Raw genomic sequence first — 8,087 nt, forward strand, 5'->3', positions numbered from 1 at the left:
GAAAGTATTTGTCCTTTATATATAAAGTGTTACGGGACACCCCCGTAACACCTTGCATACGTCTACCTGTTTCCACCGACTTAGCAATTAGAGACTAACTGCGAAATGGTAATCTAATGGCAATCTAATGGCAATCTAACGGCAATCTACGGCATTCTGCCATATTCTGCCAAGTTCTGCCAGGACTACAACCTGAACCCTATTCTGCCTATATACGTGTTAACCAAGCAACCAAGTTAACAATATATGCCCTTTCTTCCCGTTTCCCTACCTTCTTTCCTTACACAACGTCTTAACTTCCTTACACAGTTTATATATATAGCTTAATAATATTTACCTTGCTATATATTATCGTCGCTTATACTTACTCCGTAACACTATATTACGTCAACTACCTATACTACTATTAATATGTAGAACGAACCCGAAGCCCCTATAACGGCCGCCGGCATTATATCCGCACTCTAAGAATAATTAGTAGGGATATAAAAGTCTTTTATAGACGCCCTTAAACAGAACTAAGCCACTTTAAACTAATAATAAGCTGAATAAGAAGCACGATACTAGCAATTAATTAAAAACCTCTAAGAAGAAGTCCGCGCCCTTAAGATGCCCACGCTAGGACCTTAAGACTAAACGCTATCTCTAGAGATAAACACGTGGAACGCGAGCCCTAAACCTATAGTAGCCACTTACCCTAAGCTAACTACTACACTAAAACGATCCAAACGACTACTAGATCCCCTGGTATTTACTAGTAAATAATAAGAGCTCCGATTATTTCTAAGCTAGCTTAAAAATAAGCTAACTGGTAATGCTAACCGTTACCTAACTAAAGCTAACTAACTCTATTACGCCCTAAGTCGACTAGGAAGAGATATAGCTAACCTTATTAAACCGCTTTAGCCAAACTTAGTGCAAAGCCTAGTTATACTTCTTAAAGCCACATATAGTAACCTAAACCGTTAAGCTACTGCTTAAAGAAAAATAAACTATATAACTTAAGGAACGAAAAGTTTCCTAGTATACTTCTCCGAATTTAACCATTATATAAAGGAAACAGGCTAGAATAACTCCGTACTAATTAACAGCCTTATTAAATCCCTAAGCCCTAAACTAAAAACCTCCCTAATAGGCGTAGACCTACTAGGAGCCCTTAATGCCTATATAAACGTCATTAATAAATGATACAATAATATACTACGCCTAATACTAAAGCCCGCTCCATAATATAATACGGCAACCCCGCGAATGTTTACTAAGTCATTGTCTCAGCCTAAGCACCCTAACGCTATGGATATTAACACTAGGACCCTAGGGTACGCCCTACTAGGGTCCTCTAAATAAGAACGACGCATTAAGCTAGGCCTCTGCTTTAAATATAGAAGTAGCTTTTACCTCTTTAACTACTGCTCTATCCCTATACCTAAACACAAATTACAAACGGCTAACACCAGCAGCCGTTTACCGCATTGATCTTCTGGTTACTATCCCCGATCTCCACCTAGTTCCAGTCCTATATTTAGTAAGCACCATTTATAAGAATAAAGCTACAGCCGACGCCCTATAAGAACCCCACCCTAATTACCTCTAAAAGGAAGGTCCTAGAGCTAAGTCGCTCTCCGAGACGGCTCTACTATAAGATCTCGTTAAACGCATTTAACGTCACAAACTCCAACTCTTAGGACCGTAGCATAACCATCAACTGCCGTCTTTGGCAGAATAGTTAATAGGCTAACGCTTAAATCCTAATTAACACAGGAGCTAGCGGCATAGGATTTATTAACAAGATCTTTACGTAAGATAATAGTTTTACCCTAACCCCCCTTAACCGGTATATTAACGTATTTGGATTTAATAGCAAACGCACTATTTTAGGCCGTATTACCTACGTAGTATTCCTAAGACTCTAATACCTGAACTATAAAGAATTAATTAAACTTTTCGTTACCACCCTAGGTTACTTAGTAATCCTTAGACAACCCTAAATAAAGCTATATAAGGTAACTATTAATTAGGACAACCTTAAGCTTCTATTTACCGCCTCTCGTTGCAAGCAGAAGTGCCTTACTACTTACTACTTAGACCCAGAACTGAAATCCGAAAAATCCACCACAATCTACCAGTCTAAAATTTCTACGACTGTCCACCCTATACCTAAGGAATCTACCAGATTCCACCAACCCAGGAATTCTACTAAATTCCACTAATATAAGAATTCTACCGACATCTACCAAGGATCTAAAAACTCCACTAAATTCCATAAGTTATTACTAAGCACTACACCGCCCCAAGCTAAGTAAAAGCTTAAGCTCTATATACGAAAATACTAAAAGGACTAGTATTCCACTATAAAAAGGATTCTTAAAGAACCCGAACCTAAATCTAATACTAACTCTGTACCTAATACCGAACCTAAACCTAAATAAGAAACTATGGACAATCTAAGCGAGCTTAGCACCCTAGATATCCGCATAATTAGAGCTACCCCGCTAGCGCAACTTGCTAAGAAACCCGAGTATACGATCTTCGCTGTTACGATAGCCAATATTAAGAAGGCCTTAGCACTAAAGAAGCACACCAACCCTGCCACGAAGGTACTAATAGAGTATTATTATCGCCTAGATGCATTCTTACGAAAGGAAGCCGATAAGCTACTAAAACACTAACTATATGACTATAAGATTATACTTAAATAAGGAAAGCAGCCTGGATTTAGACCCTTATACGGGATATCCCAAAATGAACTCTAAGTGCTATAAAAGTATTTAGACGAGAACCTAAGCAAAGGATTTATTAGAGTAAGCTTATCGCCTATAGCCGTACTAGTGATCTTTGTTAAGAAACCTAGCGGCGGTCTGCGCTTCTATATAGACTACCAAGCTCTTAACGCCGTTACCGTTAAGAACCGATATCTAATCCCGTTAATATAAGAGACGCTAAACTAACTAAGTAAGGCTTGTTACTACATAAAGCTCGATATTATCTCTGCATTTAACCGTCTCCGCATTACAAAAGGGGACGAATGGCTTACTGCATTTCGTACCCAATATGGACTATTTAAGTACTTAGTAATACCCTTTAGCCTCATAAACGCTCCGAGCTTGTTTTAACATTATATAAATAATACCCTGCGCCCCTACCTAACATCTTCTATACTGCTTATATCGACAACATCCTAATATATAGTAATAACCTAACCAAATATCGGAAACACGTTAACCTTGTCCTATAAGCCCTATACGGAGCTAGTCTACAATTAGATATAGATAAATGCGAGTTCTATAAAACGGAAGTCCTATACCTTAGACTCCTTATTTTTATAAACGGTATATAAATAGACCTAAAGAAAGTTAAAGTAATTATAAANTANNAAGAACCTAAGAANGTTANGGANNTAAGAGCCTTTATAGNATTTNCTAATTTCTACTAACGGTTTATTAATAACTTCTCCGCCCTAGTTTTACCCCTTATAGCTCTAACCTAAAAGGATAAAGTCTTTATCTTTAATAAGGAATATAAGAAGGCCTTTACCTATCTAAAGGTTATATTTACTACTGCGCCTATACTCTAATACTTTGACCTAAACTAAATAAGTGTTATAGAAGCCGACTTATCTAACTACGTCACTAGAGGCATCCTATCTTAATATAATAAGGATGGAGTATTATACCCCGTAGTATACTTCTTAAAACGACTAAGCCCAGCCGAATATAACTACGAGATCTATAATAAGGAATTGTTAGCTATTATTAGATATTTTAAATAATGGCGACCTAAACTAGAAGGCGCTAGATTTCTAATTAAGGTCCTTAGCAACCATAAAAACCTACAGTACTTTACGACCACGAAATAGCTAAGTCATTATTAGGCCCGCTAGTTAGAATATCTGTCTTATTTCTAATTCTTAATTACGTACCGCCTAGGCGTCTAAGGCTAGAAGCCTAATGCCCTAACCTAACGCTCGCAAGACGCGCCAGCCTTAGAAGAAGCGCGCTCTTACCGAAATCAGACCCTACTTCGCCCTAAACTATTTAACCCTCCTACTAAAGATCTTACGGTATACGTCCTTGAAATAACTAATCGATTAATTAAATAGATTATAGTTAATAAATACCTAAATAACGAGTTTATCTAAGAGACGCTTAAGCTAATATAAGATGGCATTAGACGCTCTAAAAAGATTTCTCTAAGTAAATGCGAAGCCTGTAGAAACCGCTTGTATTACTAGAACTATCTAGTTATCTCTAATTACAATAAGCTTAAGCTTAAACTCCTTAAACACGTACATAATCTACCTGTCGCCAGCTACCCAGGCTAAGGAAAGACCCTAGAACTACTCTAATAGGAGTATTATTAGCCGAACATATATAATACGACATGAAGGTACGTCTCTAGCTGCTATACCTACCGACGAGCTAAAGCCTCGCATAAGACGTATAACGGTCTTTTAAAGCCGCTGCCTGTTCCGGACCGAAGATAGAAGGATATTTTAATTAACTTTGTTATTGACCTTCCTAAGAGTAAAGGCTGTATGAATATTATGGTAGTTATAGACCAACTATCTAAAATAAGATACTTAATTGCCTGCCCCGATATATTAACGCCTACTATTACCTAACTATTCCTAGATTACGTATAGAAACTCCACGGACTCCCTAAAACGATTATCTCCGATAGAGGTAGCTAGTTTATCTTGGCATTCTAGAAAGAACTAACTACTTAACTCCGTATTAAAGCACTGTTGTTTACTACGTATTACCTAGAAACAGATGGCCAAATAAAACGCGTAAATGCTATAATAGAATAGTATATTCGGATATACACGTCGTATTTATAGGATGACTGGATTAACTGGCTTATATTCGCTAAGTTTACTACAAATAACTCCGTCTCGGAAACTATAAAAGTCTCCCTATTCTTAGCCAATTACGGCTAGCACCCACAAATGGGCTTTAAACCCTTCAGTAATGTTCCTTACCCTACTTATTACGCCTTATAAGTCGCAGAAGTAAATAAATTTATAGAGAAGATAAAGGAACTATAATAGTTCCTTACTAATGAGATAATATAGGCTTAATCTATCTATAAAGCCGCAGCGAATAAGAAACAAACCCCAGCACCGGCCTACTAAATTAGTAATTTCGTTTGGCTAGACATAAGAAATCTAAATATAAAATAACCTACTAAGAAACTTAATTAGAAGAACGCTGGCCCTTATAAGGTTGAAAAGGTTATCTCTCCTTATGCCTACTAATTAAAGCTCCCTAATACGGTTAAAATCCACCCCGTATTCTATACGTCAGTCCTCTACCCTACTGCCCCTATATTAGACGCCCTGCCTAAACAGATATAAGACCCTCCCCTACTAGTTAAAGTGGATGGTAAGAACGAGTACTTTATTAAAAGAATTAATAATATTAAGTATGATAAACGGAAACGCTAATATATATATCTTATAAAATGGAGAGGCTTTACTAAGTCCTTATAGGAACCCGTTAACTCTATAGGACTTATATAAGCCACAAAAGACTTTTATAAACTCTACCTAGAACTACCATAGCCCTATCTCACAGAAGCTTAAGTTTAAAGGGGGGGTACTATTACGGGACACCCCCGTAACACCTTACACACATCTACCTGTTTCTACCAACTTAGTAATTAGAGACTAACCGCAAAATAGTAATCTAACGGCAATCTAATGGCAATCTAACGGTAATCTACGGCATTCTGCTATATTCTGCTAAGTTCCACCAAATTCTACTAAGTTCTGCCAGGACCACAACCTGAACCCTATTCTGCCTATACACGTGTTAACTAAGCAACTAAGTCAACGATATATGCCCTTTCTTCCCGTTTCCCTACCTTCTTTCCTTACGCAACGTCTTGACCTCCTTATACAGTTTATGTATATAGCTTAATAATATCTACCTTGCTATATATTATCGTCGCTTATACTTACTCCGTGACATAAAGATCGTTCTACCTTAACTTATCTTCTACTTACCTATAACTTTTATTCTATACTATTAATTAAATAATTATACGTTCTAGTTAAACTAGCCTTTTATAATTCTAATCGCTTATAATCCTTTATAGAAGGAACGTACAGCTATTAATTAATGATAATAGGCTATACCTCCTTACCCTCTAAAACGACGCCCCTACCGCAAGAGGGTTAGAGAGTCTCCCTAAAGGAGCGCATTCCCTCTTTCTATAAAGAAGCTATAGCTAGTCCATCTAACCTTGCGAGACCCTTAAAAACGATTACCACTAGGGAGTTATTAGAGTGGTTATTATATAAGACCTTTATAAAAACAAAGGAGTTAGAGATATAATTAAGATAAGTATATTAAAACTACTAAGAACAATTGTAAGGACAATTAGGGGAAGTATAGATACCCTAAACAAGAAGCGGACTTAAAGGGGCAACGCTATACTACGCTATAATATTAGAAAAACCTAAATTCTGTATAAAGGAACCTAATAAGTACTATAGTAATAGTCTCTGGAACTATAATTGTTTTATCCATTAATATAAAACCAAGTTTTAGCTATATCCAAAATATTACTCTAATAAGTATAATTAGACACTAATTGCTTCTACCTTCCTATATAGCACCGTTAAGAGTTTATAGATACGCTATAAGAAGAAACTTACTATACCCCTTAAATTTAGCGAACTTAAGTCCTAGTTAGTTAATTAGGTCTAAGACCCTACTAATTAAGGGATAGATTATAACTAGCGATACTATAATACTAAACAGCGAGAAGGTTAGAGTATAGTCCAGTTTATAAACTACTTAGAAGAACTAGGAGATAATATACCCTACTTAAACCTATAGGATAATACTATATAACTTTACTAGCTACTTGCTAAGTTATAACCTAAGATTTAATAGGCTATATAGGAGAAGGGCGAAATTCCTACCTCTTAAGAAAAGCTTATCTCTAAAGCTACTCGGATTAAAAATACTAAAAGAGATTATCCGGACAAGTAAAAGGAATAAGACACTAATAATAAAGAGCGTAGGACTAGACCTAGCTTTAATAATAGGGGTAGATTCTAACCTAACTACTCTACGGAAGAATAACGTAAGTAGGCTTTAAAGCCCTAAAGCAATGCTAGTTAGCCCCAGAATAATAATAGGCAAAAACCTAATCTAAATAAATAGATCTAAGAGTTACGCGTTTATTATAACTATGGCAAAAAGGGCTATATAAAGCACTTCTACTAGTAAAAGAAATAAGAGTTAGATTAATTAAGAAAAGAGAAAGCTTAGTAAATCTTTACTCCCTTATACTAGGCTAGTAAGAGAAAAAGGGAGTAAGCTACTGTATAGTTATGCCTGTCTTTATTTAAGTTAATAATAAATAAGTAACATAAGACTACCTTATAGATAGCGGCGCGACTATAGGGTTTATTTCTTAGTTACTAATAAAAGAATTAGATTTAGACCTTAGCAGCTTATAGGTGCGCACTATTTAAAGTATTAGAGGCCACTAAATTCCATACTATAGGGAATAGGCTTTCTCCGTGGCTAGCTAGGACCGCGATGGTCTATAGGATATATAAGAGATGCGCTTCTATGCCGTAAAAATTAAGGGGTATAACCTTATTTTAGAATACCTATAGCTTTACCAAGTTAATCTAGACATTAATTGGCCTTTAGCCTTATATTAACATCAGAAGTCTTAACCGCGCATTATAATTAAAGATTAAAAGACTTTCTTAAACTATATATAAGAAGAAGGGTGGGCATATACTATATATGCCACTCTTAACACCAAGAACAGGGACACAGGATATTTATTTTTTAAATATTTAGCTATACGCAGTTAAGAAACTAGAGATTCTATAAAAATATATAAACTTAGAGGATATTTCTAATAAAGAGGCTATATAAACCTTACTTAACCCTATATTAGTTAAGCATAAGATAGACACAGGGGATAAATAACCTCCTTTTAGACCACTATATAACCTATTAGAAAATAAGCTAGCAGTATTATGTTAATATATAGTAGACAATCTTTAGAGAGGATAGATTTTGCCCTCTATAAGCCTAGTAGGGGCACTAATTATA

The sequence above is a fragment of the Cenococcum geophilum genome (assembly GCF_001692895.1).
Source record: "Cenococcum geophilum 1.58 unplaced genomic scaffold K441scaffold_19, whole genome shotgun sequence".
NCBI classification, from domain to species: domain Eukaryota; kingdom Fungi; phylum Ascomycota; class Dothideomycetes; order Gloniales; family Gloniaceae; genus Cenococcum; species Cenococcum geophilum.